This window comes from Mus caroli, unplaced genomic scaffold (assembly GCF_978045245.1).
Source record: "Mus caroli unplaced genomic scaffold, Mus_caroli_1 scaffold_6, whole genome shotgun sequence".
Classification (NCBI taxonomy): domain Eukaryota; kingdom Metazoa; phylum Chordata; class Mammalia; order Rodentia; family Muridae; genus Mus; species Mus caroli.
The window spans coordinates 73,558,698-73,573,844 of NW_028227261.1; positions in this window are offsets into that span (position 1 = coordinate 73,558,698).

Here is a 15,147-nt window from a genome sequence, read left to right on the forward strand (position 1 = left end):
ATGAAATGTCATGTTCCTTTTGAATGTCATGAATCAGTGCTTTGCAATAAACTAACTACAGGTTTATGTGTAACCTTAGTAACTAAACTCCAGTATGCCACAACTGGCCTATTTTTGGAAAAAGATACATAGTACTTGCATAGATTCTCAAATAGTAGTAGAAAGAGTGAAACTCTGAGGTGACCAGAAATGTTCTAGAAGAATACTGTTTGTGCTGTTAGGATTTACACTCTTCGTACTAGGATGCCAAGAAAAGGTGCAATTTGTCTTTTTTTTTTTTAATGTTTGTCTGTGATCCTGTAGAGATTCTCAACTGCTGACCACTGCTTTGATCTTTTTGAGAGCTCCTAAAAAACAATGACTATTAGTATAGCCAGAGAGAACTATTTGAAACAAAAGGAGCACGTGATGTGCCCTTGTAAGATTCAGTCCAGCCCAAATGCACCTGGAAACATGTAAACAATGAGCGGACTTCTCAGCACAGAGGTGGGAAACCACTGTCTCATCCTTACCCTTTTAAAATGCTGACTTCCTGGCCAGTGTGAGGGCAGTGATAGCACACACGGTACCAGCTCTCCCTCCATAAGCATCCAGCGTTCCATTTATCACTTTTCGCACTGCCATAGTATTATGGCTTGGAAAGGCGGCAGACAGAAACCTTCGCAAGCCGTGTCTCAGACGTGCGCTGAGCAGCAGGGATTCTTTAGGCTAGATTTGACTTAATGCTGACCCTTTGAATTATACATATTTTTAAGTTTTCTTAAATATGAGAAACATTAGTTAAACATGAAAGACCTTCTCCGGAGTCCCGCTGCCGGCTATTTTAAAGAAAAATAGTTGCTTACAAATAGAAGAGGTTATTCTTAGCCAGCATGAAGGTCATCCGTCTTGAGGACTTTTCCTTTCTCTTTCTCTGCCTTCTCTAGATTTTATTCCTTTTTCCTGCCATCTGCATATCATCAAAGCAAGTCAGTTATGTCACAGTAGAGAAGCCTATCACCATTCTGAGAGAACTCCCCCCAACCCCGGGTCAAAACCCTTTCCTCAATCATCATGTTCAAGGACCCTGGAATTTGGTTCTCTCTTCTGAGATGGTTAAGACCTATACAGTTTCAAGTTATTTGGAGCTTTTCATGAAAATAACCTAGCATGAAGCCCTCGGGTCATTAGTTCTGCCTGACAGAGTACTGCAGAAAGCAGAAACTTTCATTTGAAAAGAAAATTCATGGAGAGAAAGCTGTTGTAAAGTTCTGAGTATTCATTAAGGTATTCGTGGCGAGGTAAAGAGACCCTCAATTTAAAGTAAGCTGAGTAATTTTGGAAAATGGAGCCGCAGCACCAGGCTCCAGGTATGGGCTGTCCTTACTCACTAGCAGCTGTGTGGGATTTGCAGTTTCTCCGTGTTTTATGTGATGATGGCGCAGGCCCGCTCAGCCTCCAGCACTGATTGCTATTCGGGGACCAGGTTCTGGATTTGCTCCAATCATGTGGAATCTATTTTGGACCCGTCATGTCATACTTGAACTCTAAAATATGTCTATCGGTGAAAGGTTCTGTTTATCTTTCTCTACTCAGACTCACACAGAAAATGGAGTTCAGTCCACACACCAGCGGGCTTTTGTTCCACTCTGAAAGCCTCCCTGATCCCCTGCAACAGTAACAGAAACAGCAGCCCCAGATCCTGTCATGGCGGCTAGTTTTTCTTTGGTATCTATCACGTGCTTGCTCTTCAATTCTGCCTTCTTTACAAATGTCCCACTGGGGCAATGGGGACTTCAGTTTACACAGACTTGCTTCTGCTTCGCAGGTAGCAAGCAGCTAGCTCAGTCTTTTGCAGGGCACAGCTGAGACCGCCTCCTCCGTGGAGCAGTTCTTGCAAAGCCTGCGTGTTCTGCCAAGGGCAACGCTTCACGGTCAGGGAAGCAAGCAAGCAAGATGGGAAGAAAGGCAGCTAGGCTTGGGCCTCAGCGTGAAGAACTAATCCAATCTGCTAAAAGCAGATAGTGGAGACTGGCCCAGGAGGCCACCCCACCCCCTCGCAGAGGACTGATTCTCGATTTTACTAGGAAGATGGCCATACAGCTGTGCTCTGGTCTCTGATGTGTTTTCTTTTTGCCTACTGAACCTACAAAGAGGACAGCCATGAGCATTTAGTTTCTTGAAGTTGTAAAGAAAGTTTTCTGATTGGCTGCTTCTTTTGGGTCAATGTCTGTTTCTGTCTCTGTGTCTCTGTGTGTGTCTCTCTCTCTCTCTCTTCCTCTCTCTCTCTCTCTCTCTCTCTCTCTCTCTCTTTCTGTGTCTCTTTCTCCCCCCACCTTTCCCTCTCTCTCCCTCTCCCCACCACACACACACACACACACACACACACACACACACACACACCACTAAAAAGTCAAGACTTCAGTACAGACTTGGGTTGCTCCAATTTGTGATTTGAGTTTGACAGTATCTTCCCTTTCTGGCCTCGGTGTTTTCTTCTTGATGGAGCAAAAAAGAAAAGGAGATGATTCATAAAATAACTGGGGAGGAGGCATTGCTTTGGCCATGGAAGGAAGGCCTCTGAATCTTTTAACTGTGATGCATTTGAAAGAAGACCCTGTAGGCCATGTGGTCTGAATGACATGAAATGTGTTGGAAATGACTGAGCATCAGCATTAGCTAGGGACTCCTGAGCACATGAGCTTGCATTTCCATAATGGGGACAGGCTCTCTCTGGGTCCATGTGTTGAAGAGGTGGCTGTAATTTGTTAGTGACTGTGGCTAAAATGCAAACATTTTCCAGTCACATTCGCAGGAATCTGAAGCTAACCACAGTCTCGGGCACAGCCGTGAGGAAACAGGTCCCAGCTGCACTGCTGCACTTGGCGACCCTGCTGGGAAGCCATTCACAAAGCTGCCAGTCTCCCTCGCTGGACCAGTGCCACTGGAAACAGAAGTGCAACTTTATCACTTGACTTCAAGGCATGGGTTTCCAGCAGCATATGGAGGCAAGGCAGGCACAGACCAGCTGTGGAAGAAGCTCCCCTTTCAGGTTTGGCAGTGGATATGGGGTGTCCCATCCATGCCTGAGGGAGAAGGCTCAAAAGTCTGAACAGTGGAATTCTTTTCTTAAGGAAGAGCAGGAGGAGCAAGGAGGGGAGCAGGAGGAGAAGGAGAAGGAGAAAGAAGGAGAAGATGAAGAAGGAGAAGAAGAAAGGAGAAGAATAAAGAAGGAGAAGGAGGAAGATGAGGAGGAGGAGGAGGATGAGGAAGGAAAACAGCAGCTAATTTCTCCATGAACTGTAAAACAGATGAGAACTCAAGGCTTCTTGTGTGCCCCTGAGAAACAAAGTTCAAATAACCATTGTACAGCCCAGCATTGCCAAGCGATCTGCACCACAGCAGTAACCCATCTCAGGATGTTCTGAAGCGTTCTTGCAACTGCACACAGAAGCACTCCAGACTACTGTGGTTAATGGTGCCGAAAGCAGCTCTGGAGTGAAATTAGAGGTGTGCTATGAACAGTGATTTCCACTTGAGCTGTTTAGTTGGGAAGAAATAGCAGCCTTGGGTGGTCATGACTAAGTATTGTGCTTGGCCCAACTCACAGAGAGTCTGGAGGCCCAAGACCCTTGGGTACTCAACATTAACAAAGGTCCAAGAAGGAAGTTTCTTAAAAGCTGTTAACGAATTATAATAGAAAAATAAGACTACAGCAGCCATTGGGCTATGTGTAAGAACTAATCCCTGTTGGGGATAGACTCCTTCTTTAGAAACCCCAACCAATGAGAGAAACGTGGCCAGATGACTGCCACTTTTCACCTAGGACAGCTGCTGAAATTCTTACACACACACATAGATATTCATATGACTTTTGTTTATAAATAAAGGAAATGGTCCAATAAAATAATTTACAAGCATTAAGGCTACACAGGTGCACACACACACACACACATACAGTGTACACACAAGTATACATACATATTTATATAGGAAATGCAGTCCTCTTAATTCTTTAAGTGTGTCTAGGAGAGTGGAAAGAAAAATCAAATTTGGTCATTGTGACTCTTAATATGGGATATATAGAGAGGTGATTGGATAAAGCACTTGCTTTGCAAGTATAAAGACAGAGTTTGGATTCCTAGATCCTATTGAAATTCTGACTAGTCCCTGAAACTTGCCCGTAATTCCAGGATACAGAAGGTAGAGGCAGGGGATCTTGGGGCAAACTGCTAGTTTTACAATGGTCATGTTGGTGAGTTCTGGCTTCAATGAGAAACTCTGTCTAAAGATATAAAATTGAGATAAACTCAATATAAGCTTCGAAAAAATAATTAACAATTATATCTACAACAAAAGGAAAGCAGCCAGCTTTGGAGGCCCAGGTCTATAGTCCACATCTGTAAGAAGCTGAGGCAGGAAGATTACCAGGAGTTCAGGGACAGCCTGGGCTTATAGTGAGTTTAAAGATCGGCTTGGCTACAAAGTGTGAAACTGTCTCAAAACAAACAAACAAATAAACAAACAAACAATAACCAAAGCAAAACATGAACATGGACATCATACAATTTTATAGCGCTGTGTTGAAAGAGTAAGATCACCAACAGTGAATTCCCTGATCCTGGATTACTGATATACTCAAATTCTCCCTTTTTAACAATCTCTGCTAGCTTGCCTTCTCTTTTAATGCCCTTCAGATAGTCTATACTATTTAATATCTTCATAATGATCATGTATTATTTATGTAATGTGTATGTTAAGTGATGTGCTTTTATGTTGAAAAGTTATTAAAGGTCCTCTGAGATGGCTTAGAAAGTGAAGGGCATTGCTGCTAAGCTTGACCACGTGAGTTCTAGTCCTGGGACCTGATAGACAAAGAGGACCAACTTCTAAAAGTCATGTGACCTCCACTTGTGAGCCATAGCATGAGTGCATGTGCACACACACATAAATAAACACATGTAATGAAATTATATTTAAAAGTGTGAGCCCTTGTCTCTTCATGAGTTTTCAATCCTATCCTAACATTTCAACAAGAGAAAATAAAAACAATTCTGTGACTTTAAAAGATGAAACTGAAAATATTTGACCAAAGGAATAATGGAAGTAAATAATAATATGCTATAAACATATATGCTATAAAATTTGAGATTATTAAATTAAATTATTATAGACATTCCTGTGAAATTCTAGAAAATAATATAAGCATGTCAAACATCGCCTGACTATGAATCAGAGGTACATTCAGCAATCAAGAAAAGAAGACACTCATGGAATAAGAGAGGTTTTTTCTTTTTACAGTACAGAGTGAAGGGAATCCAGCTTCATGGGTCCTTCCTATGATCCAGTCTATCACAGAACTTCTCTGAAGATGGGACTGCCAGGGGAAGGGCTCCAGAGGACAGTGTCTACTGCAGTGTCTGTGCAAAGATGCCCGAGGCACTCTGCTACCAAACTTTTGTGCACTTATTGATAGGGTTTTATTGTGGTCCAATAAAGTTTGGAGCAATGATTCTAAAGAGATCCAGCACTTTTGAAATCTTCATGAGTTGGATACATCCATCCAGACTTAAGATCATGTATTAGGAAATTATCTTGCGTTTCTGGTGACTGAATTTTTAGAAGTACTGGAAAGATCTGTTTATAGTTTACCAATCAGCACAGTGAAGTAGGATTAAAGAACTCTCCTATACTCAATATGTCCCATTGCATGCTAGAGATTAAGACAATATGGTGATGGTTATAGAATATATTTCATATATACATGGGTTGTGATGTATTAGATGATAACACAATGTCAGGAAGCTTTATAAAGGAAAAGATTTCCCTATTCACCTGATAATTTTGTGTTGAACTAATTGAATATACAGATAACCCAGTAGAAAATGATTGTTAGCAACAAAACACCAAAAGCATGTTTCAAAACATGAAGCTCCTAGTTCAATTTAGCTTTCAGATTAGATTGAACCTCCCCCACCTCTGAGGATGGCATAATTCCCATGGTTCTTTGGGAGTCTCCTCTGAAATAGAATTTGGAGAAAAAGACAACATGATTGACAAGGGCAGGTGATATGAGCTCAGAATCCCGCTGAGGGAGCTCACTTAGGATTCCAAATTAAAGTTAGCCTTAGCCCCATGCTGGCTTGGTCTGCCCTGGTGCAGACACTAAGTCTGTTCTCTGCTAAAGACATACCATGTACAAATTAACTAGTACAAGGGTTGAAGGTCTCACTACATATTCTGTCTTTCATAAATAAGCAAATATAGCTGTAATAATGACAAAGTTAACTAGGAAATGGCAAAAAACTTTAACAAACACTTCCTAGGCTTTGTCTGTTTCCCCAAATATTTGTCTTACACAGAACACATTTGACATCTCTCGACTCTCCTTCAAAGCAAAGAGTGAATTTTGGACTGAGAGAAAAATCTTGATAATCTTGAAGTGATTGTTTTGCTTTTATACTTTAGATCATCTAATTTTAGAGTGGTTATTGTTATATTAATTCTATGTAACTAAAGGCTCTAAGATGTGAATTCACTATAATAACACAGTACATGATAAGCTTGTAGTTTCTATGAGAGATTTGTATGTAGACAATTCAAGATCCACTTTCCCAAAGTCAAATCTCTAAGATAAATCAAGCCTCCTTTTGTAGACCTTTGCACACAGCAAGCATTTTATAAAGCTTACTGTTTAATGAGTAGAAATATGCACGGGTAATACAAGAATGAATATAACACTGTTCTGTGCATATGGATTCTGAAAACTATGTAGTCTACTAAGCAATAAATCTATAGAATGAATGACAGAGTTCTTCAGAAAGTTTAATCTTCTATTTTCAGAAGAACTCTTTCAGTAACAGACAGAGGTTGATTAGCTTGCAAACTTTCTGTTTGTCAACCTGTCTAACATACCTCTTTCACAAGGAAAGATTGTATTCCAATATCATCATGGTCATCATGGGCCACACTTCCGTCATCCTTTCCCTTGCTCACCTAGCTCCAACAGAATGTTCTACCCTGTTCAGGGTGCTAGCTGAGCCAGAACTGAGACTTACTCTTTTTTTCAGATAAATGCAGTTGAGAGATGCTTGTTGCCACTTGTTGTCTCACCATCTTGAGCACCCGTTTCAACTATGATTGTATAGCAAAGGCAAAGACAAGACTACAAGGAAATTATATAGAGCTCACCCTTTACTGGAAGCAGTTCAATTTATGACTTTATTAACTTTATGATAGTACAGAAGTTACACTGTACACGGTAGAAACAGTACTGTGAATTTGGACTTTGATGTCTTACCATGATCCTTCCTGCTGCAGTAGTTTCTTTTGATACCTACTGGTGGCAGCATATAGTGTCTGCCATTTAACCATGTGATCATGAGCGGAAGCAATCAGCACTGTACGGTACACTGTGTAGCTAAGTAAGCTGTGATACTTCATGGGTTAGGTGATAAAACAAACTTCTTATTTTTTATTAGATATTTTCTTCATTTACATTTCAAATGCTACCCCCTTACCTAGTTTCTTCTCCAAAAATCCCCTATACCCTCCTCCCTCTCCCTGCTCCCCAACCCACCCACTCCTGCTTCCTGGCCCTGGAATTCCCCTGTATTGGGGAATATCAAGGGCCTCTCCTCCCATTGATGGCCGACTAGACCATCCTCTGCTACATATGCAGCTAGAGACACGAGTCCCACCATTTTCTTTGATTGATGTAAAACAAGCTTCTTACTTAGAATACTGTCCATTTACAATGGTTAATTGTGATGTAGCCAGTTATACAGTGAGGGACATATATACATCATACAATGAGGGACACATGTCTGAAGGGATGAGAGGAAAAGGTACAAAGCACCTATTTCCAGAAAAATAGAATTCTATATATGAAAGAAGAAAAAGAAAGGCTCACTCAGAAATCCAACAGAGGGCTGTACAATGAAGTACCCTCAATAAGGTGGAACTTCATTTTGGAACCTGCTCTTACAAAATTATGTTATTTGTGTGAGGAACAGGAGAGAAGAATGACAGCAATTGCATATGGAAACTAAAAAACTCATGTAAATATTTGAAGCATATGAAACACCTAAATGCTGGTCTCTTCAGAGGGAGACAAAAGGCTGGTGGGATCCTTTCTGCTTCTAGCAAACTGCTGACTTGCTGGAGATCATGACTAATAATGACATTGATGGCAGCAGATGATGCATAGGGTCTACCTGTCAAGAGCAGGGGCTGAAGGCAGAATAGTTGCTTGTTGAGCCTTGGCATGGGAGCAGATCTAGCAGACTAGATGTCATCAATGTATCAAGTCAACAGCTGGGAAGATGGGACATGAGGAAAGGAAAGGGGTGCAGTCGTGGCTAAATAGCCCCACAACTCACTGTAGTGCTGAGATAAAGACACCAGGAGTCCAAGGGTGTGTATCTCACACTGTGTGAACATCTCCATAATACAATAAGTTCTGTGTGAACTTTCTAAGATTTCCTCAGCAAGCTAGGGTGTTTTCACTTTCTGAAATCATGTTTAACATTCTCTCTGCATCAACATGGATAATTCTCAAAAACAAAATGTTGAGTGAAAAAGGCAGATTGCAAAAGGATAAGTGCAATATGCTACCACTTATATATATATTTTAAAATACATGAAACATTGGAATACATTTTTGGATGCATATACATATATATGGTGACATTGGGAAAGATGGGTATGGAGGAAGAAGAATTGAAGTATCTTGGGGATGGTCCTTATTTCTGAGGTGACCATCTCTGGGGAAGGAAATTCCAAGAGGCAAGCACATTGTTCCATCTCCACATAGGTTGTCTCCCTCCAAACCAGAAGCAAATATAACACAGCATTTGGACAGTGACTTCTTTGAACTTCTGTATCAGAACTATTAATCACTATTAAAACAACTTCAGGTGTAAACCAATGTGTCCTAGCATCTCTGGGCTATTAGAACTTTGTTATCTATGAGGAGACTGGTTCCTATTATCCTAGACATCTACTTCCCTTGAAGCTAATTCACAGAAGGTTCTGGATTTGTAGTTCATCTGGGCTTATCTATGAAGAAAGCAGCTAGTTATTATGAAGTCAGAGAGTTATTGGACGCATTGTTCGACTTCAGAAGGCTTCATTATTGAGATTAAAAACCAAGCATGATTAGACTCCACAAATGATAATGCAGAGCTGCACCCTTGTGACTGGAAAGCGACACATGCAGACTTCAGTCTGGAATCTTAGCTTGCCTGCTGCTCTATCGTCAGCTCTGCTGTGTGCTTCCCCATCCTGGATATTTATCCACATTTGTCTCTGTGTGTGCTTGCCATCCTTTAACACAAGTTTTTGATTTTAGGATTTTTTTGTATTAAATAAGCAGATGATAAAATAGACTCCCAAATACATGATTCTCTGACTTCAAAGAAAATCCAAATGTTTTAAATTTTCTATTTGTAGTGTTCTTCTTCTCTTACTTCAAGTTAAAAAAAAGTTTTAGGCAATATAAAACAAGTCAATTAACCACATTTTATTAAGAAATGGGGCAAAACCCCTCTGAGCTGAGTAGAGAAACTAACAACTTACTTGTTTCTAAACAAATAGCAATGGAAGTGAAATAAGCACTGATTCTGAAGTTTGGGGTCAAAGTTAGAATTTACCTCTAAAAGTATATGTACAGTGGGGATGCAGAGGGGATACAGAGACCTTTGGTAGTCATTTTAGGGGAACTGAAGAGAATCAGTCAGTATGTAGGCCTGGGCTCTGCCCTCCCTAGGTGTCTTCCTTGAATATACATGGGACCTTTCCCCAGCTTTCAAGTGTGCTGGGTTAAAAGTTGGTAGCTTCTTACTCAGAACTTGTCTCTATTTAATTTGTCTTGATATGGTGGAAAACCATAAAACAAGGAGTTGGACAAATGTGACTGCTTTAATTTTTATTGTTATCTGACTTTCTCTAAGCCTCTGTTATTCATCTTTAAAGAGAGAGGATGATAGCTACATATAAAGTGAAGATAAATTTAATTTGAATAATTGTATACCCATTGACTCGCATATGCTCCAAAACCTGTATTCCAGTCTTCTCTGTACCAGGCTTCCTACCTGGCAGCAGGCAGCTGGCATCTATTTCATGGATCCCAAGCTTCAGGACCTAAACTTTTCCCCAAACCAAATCAAAACAATACAATATGTCAACGACAAACTTTTCTTCTTGTCTTTAGTTTCATTTATAATATTCCACAGTCCATCAATCCTGTTTGTATATAAATGGAAACACAGTTTGAACTTCGAGTGTTCCTGCCCTCTGGACCTGAGGATTGGCCATGCTGGCTGTCAACTTTGATCATTAGCTGGATTAGTGCAAATCCTCCAAGCCACTTGCTCCCAGATCCTGTCCTTTTCTCACTAGACCAGTGAAACTAACCCAATGGCTCAGGTTACTCTCCACTCACCATCCACAACATTAAGCTGAAATTACAATCCAATCCTTACACATTTTAGCAATTGCTCTTCCCATTAGATGGGTGAACACTAGACCCTGCTAAGTAGATGCTGGCTTATCTGTTGAGATGTGGACATGGAGCATACAGAAGTAGCTTTGTGACTTGTGGATAGTTGAACAGAGCTGCATTACCAAAAGAGGAAGAGAGTTTGGGGCAGAATTTAAGGGCTGATATGGCTGCTGAAGATGCTATTATATTGAAACGTTGGAGATAACAATATTGAATATTTCACAAGGTGATAGTCAATGATATTTTCTTTCTAAACAAGCTCTATATGAATCCTTTTTAGTAAGGTAACATAAAATCAGAATTAAATATACCCATTATTACCTTGCTTGTTTGAAAAACACCAAAGCAAACCCAATTTAATATCCTCCTCCAACTTCCTTGATATAATTGTTTCCCAGTCCTCCAAACACTTGCCTATGGATTTTCCTGGCTGTCACTAGGGTTGCAATGACTGCAGGCATAATTCTTCATTCCCAGGAAACACCCAACTTTTTAGTTTTCCCTATAGAGTGCTCAGCTGTGACAGTGCCTCCCTCATACTTCTCCCAGTAGTAACCTCTTAGAACTGGAACCAATAATTGACAGGAGCCATAAGGAGGTTTTGTCAACCTCTTATGTCAAGGGGTCGGACCTTAAATGACACTTCACAGCACAGGACCTGCAACCATTTACTTAGTAGCTTCCCTGAAGTATAGGAGTTGAGAATGCAAAGCCATGGATAAGAAGCTAACTCTGAGAGACCTTGGAGCAATGAATGTCCTAGAACCTTTTTTTCCTATTCTGACAAAATACCCATGGCTAGTTAATTTATCAATACATAATTATTTTACTTATAGTTGGAAGATCCAAACAACAGGATATTGGACCTCTTCAGTTGGGTTCCATGGCTTAAGAGCAGAAAGTACAGCATGTAGAAAAGACAAGATGTGTGCTCATTTCATAGCTTTTTTAAAGCAAGAAATAATTGAAGCCCATGAGGCTCAACTAATTCCTCAAGACTAGTGTTAATCCACTCCTTAGTGACGAGTTGTCACAACGTGATCATCTACTTCTTTAAGCTTCTGCTTCCTCACTAGAAACCAAGCTCCTAGCACAGGCTCCAGTGTAGAACTGATCATAGATTAGGCATTACTGTAATTATAGAAAAGATGATAAACTTTAGTCCCTTCCTTTCCTCCCACCAAATTGCCTTTCCAAATCTCAAGGATAGATTGGCTCATCTGGATATACCTTTTGTGTCTGAGCCACTGACTCTCTTAAGAAACCAGAGCTCACTTGGTTATAGTGGGTCCTGGCTGTGAGCTTATTGATGTGGTTATTTTTCTTTTCACTTCACATCCCTATCCTCCCACTTGTGCTGTCTGAATATTGTACCCCCTAATAAAGAATCACTGCTTACATTTTTCAATAAGTAAATCTATATGGAAACCTTGCTAGGGAAGATAAGCTCCTTTATGATGGACAACAAGTGGTGAGCAAGATAAAAGTGGTCTCCTTCATAAGAAGCCTTTGATATATATATATATATATATATATATATATATATATATATATACACACACACACATATATATATATATATATATATATATATATATATATATATATACATACACATACACACACACACACACACACACACACACACATACTACACACTGGCAACCCAGAACATAAAGAAAATATTACAATAAACTGAACTCTGAGAGGAAATAAGGTAGGAGTGCAGAGGAAAATAAGATAAAGTCTACATGAAGAATGTATAAAGCCTCTGAGGAAGCCATGGAACAATTCAGCCATGACAAAAGCAGAGGGAAAAGAATGAGCTTCCAGGGAGAACAGAGTTGGGAAGCAAGAGGGAGCCCTGAGCTGAGCATTCCACACACTGGGTGAAGATGGGGTGGCTGGATGTCACAACCAAGGCCAAGCATGACTCACTTGAAGTCGGGAGATGCAAGCCTGGCTGCAGGGCTGAAGACTTGTAGGGTAGGTTCAAGATGGCTTTTATTATAAATGTCTCTTGGAGTGACTAAAGTGTTTTGAACAGAGATGTTACAATATAATCCAGTAGAATCTTAATTACAATTCATGATCCCTCTTAGCTTATTTGAATACCTTTTACTTATAGCTCATAAAAGAGCCATAAAAGAACAAAAATAAGTACAAAAATAAATTCATAGAAGCAAATTTTGTACACATGAGTTAGCACCAGCATAAATATGCTCAATATACATGCTTATCATCACCACTTTCTCCTCGCTAAGAGACTATCATCTATTGTAATCATAATTCTCCTTTGTCCAGATGGTCCAGTGATGTTTCTTTTTCTTGGCTTCACATTCATACATCTTGCTTTCATTATGTTGTAGAAAGTTCACAGCATTTGTGGCTGCAATTCCTTAAAGAAAAGAGGCTCTTCTGCCTCAGAGTTTTTCATTAACTATAGTTCTGTTGCTATGGCTATCATTAGTGCAATCTGCTAATTCACAAATTCACAGGAGTACCAAAGTGCATTTTGCTAATGTGTGGTGTGAAATGTTTCCTATATAATAGAATTCACAAAACGCCTGCTGCAGCTGCTAGTAGAGTTTCTATAGTCTATCTTGGGTTAAGGTGAAGGTAATATATCTTCTAGACAGAGTAAGTTCTCCATCCTAAGCCCATGAAGGCTTTTCTTGATGGTTGCTATCTGTCTCTGGCTGTCACTATTCTCAAATTGCCTCTCTGGCATTAGGATATAGTCAACTCATGCCCTTTTAAAAATGCATTATATTAACAAAATTTGGCAATATTTTTAGTGTAATTTCAGAAAGTAGCAGCTCTTATGAAAATTCAAACCAAATATTGACGTCACCCTAGCCCAAAGCAAGATAGGCAATAACCTAAGTGACATGTTTTGAGGGATAACAGAAATGCCCAATTACCAAATATGCCATTTTTCTGGCAAGAAATTACACCCTAGAAGCCCATCATATTTCCTTGGCTAGAAAGCAGTGTCAGCCTGTCCCTGTTTTACCATGAACTGGTTGACAGGATTGGTTTGGGAAGATCATGATAGGAGATGGAGTGGGGCATGGAGCAGATTCCAAAAGAAAATGATGGACACTATCTGAAAAAGCAGTGTGACCAGGGAAGTCGGTAAACAGGGACTTAGGGAAAACCCTGGGGGCTCATGGGATGCAGAAAGCAGGGCTCAGTGCCCTGAAAGCAAAGATGGTTGTGTGCCAACTTCTGTCTCCAGACTTTTGCCTCAGGCGGGCACTGTTAGCACTTCAAGTCCCATTAGAGGACCTTTACTTTCAAGCAGATGGTGGCTTCATTGATAACAAAGGAAACAATAGTGGTAGCAGAAAAGATGGCCAGACCTGGTTCAAAGAGACAAACACTCAAGGGAGAAGATCCTAATGTTTCTTGGGAATGAATTACAGAAAGAAAGGAAAAAATTTAAATGGAAATGATGCAAGGATATAATTTATTCAAGAGAATAAATATTATCAAATTCATGATCACTTTCCTCTTGTAGTCTGCTCCAATACAGATTATGAGAAAGTAGATTCAGATATGTATTTTATTTGAATGAAAGGTATCCTACATTTGGACATCTTTCTGTGTGGGATGCACAGTATCCAACTGGGTTAATTTTAGTGACTGTTTGAGAAGGTGTCTGTGAGAATACAATATTTAAGATGAGCAATAAGACTTCAAGTCATCATGGTAAAAATTTCTCTTTTTAAAAACATGTATCATCAGAAAATGTAGTATCTGTATTTAGCTAATTTCTACAACTAAACTTATTTTCATTAACTCAATTTTATTATAAAAATACTTTCAAATAAATAAATAGCACACATAGAAATTAACAAGATCCAAAGAGTATCCATCTCCACGAGCATCTACACAGAATAGTGTCCAAAGCTGTGGACTTCATACTGGTCTTTATATTATTACATTTTTTGACATTTATTTACCAGGAAAACCAATAAAACTATGTCAAGATTTGAACTAGAAAAACAATTAGATTTTCATCCTCTTCTATAACTTGTATCCATTGCTTGTAATTTTCATATTATATGTTTAAGAAATCTGTAATCCCAGCACTTGAGAGGCAGAGGCTGGCAGATTTCTGAGTTCGAGGCTAGCCTGGTCTACAGAGTGAGTTCCAGGACAGCCAGGACCGAGAAACCTTGTCTCGAAACCCCCCCCCCCCCCCAAAAAAAAAAAAGAAAGAAAAGAAAAAAGAAATCTAAATTCTACAGAAGTTGTTAACAGATTACAAAAACTTATTTGATGCTTGTTTGGGGTTGGATCATAAATGTCCCTCCAAAGGCTCACATGTAAAAACTTTGATCCTCACCTGATGGTATTGTTAGGCAACAAAACTATTAGCAATAGGGCCTAGAAGAAGAATGTTGTTATTGGTGATTCATCCTTCATGGCTATGTTAGAATTCACTCTGTTTTCCTTTGTTGTTTTGTTTCCTGGCTGTTCTTCTGGTTCCTGCTGCCTGCCATGTTACTTTGACTTGCTCTAGAGCGTGGTGCTCATCCTCCCTAATGCTGTGACTGTTTAATACAGTTCCTCTTGTTGCAGTGACCCTCATCCCTAAGATTAGTTCATTGCTACTTCATAGCTGTAGTTTCACGGAGCCACTCCTCTAAAGGACG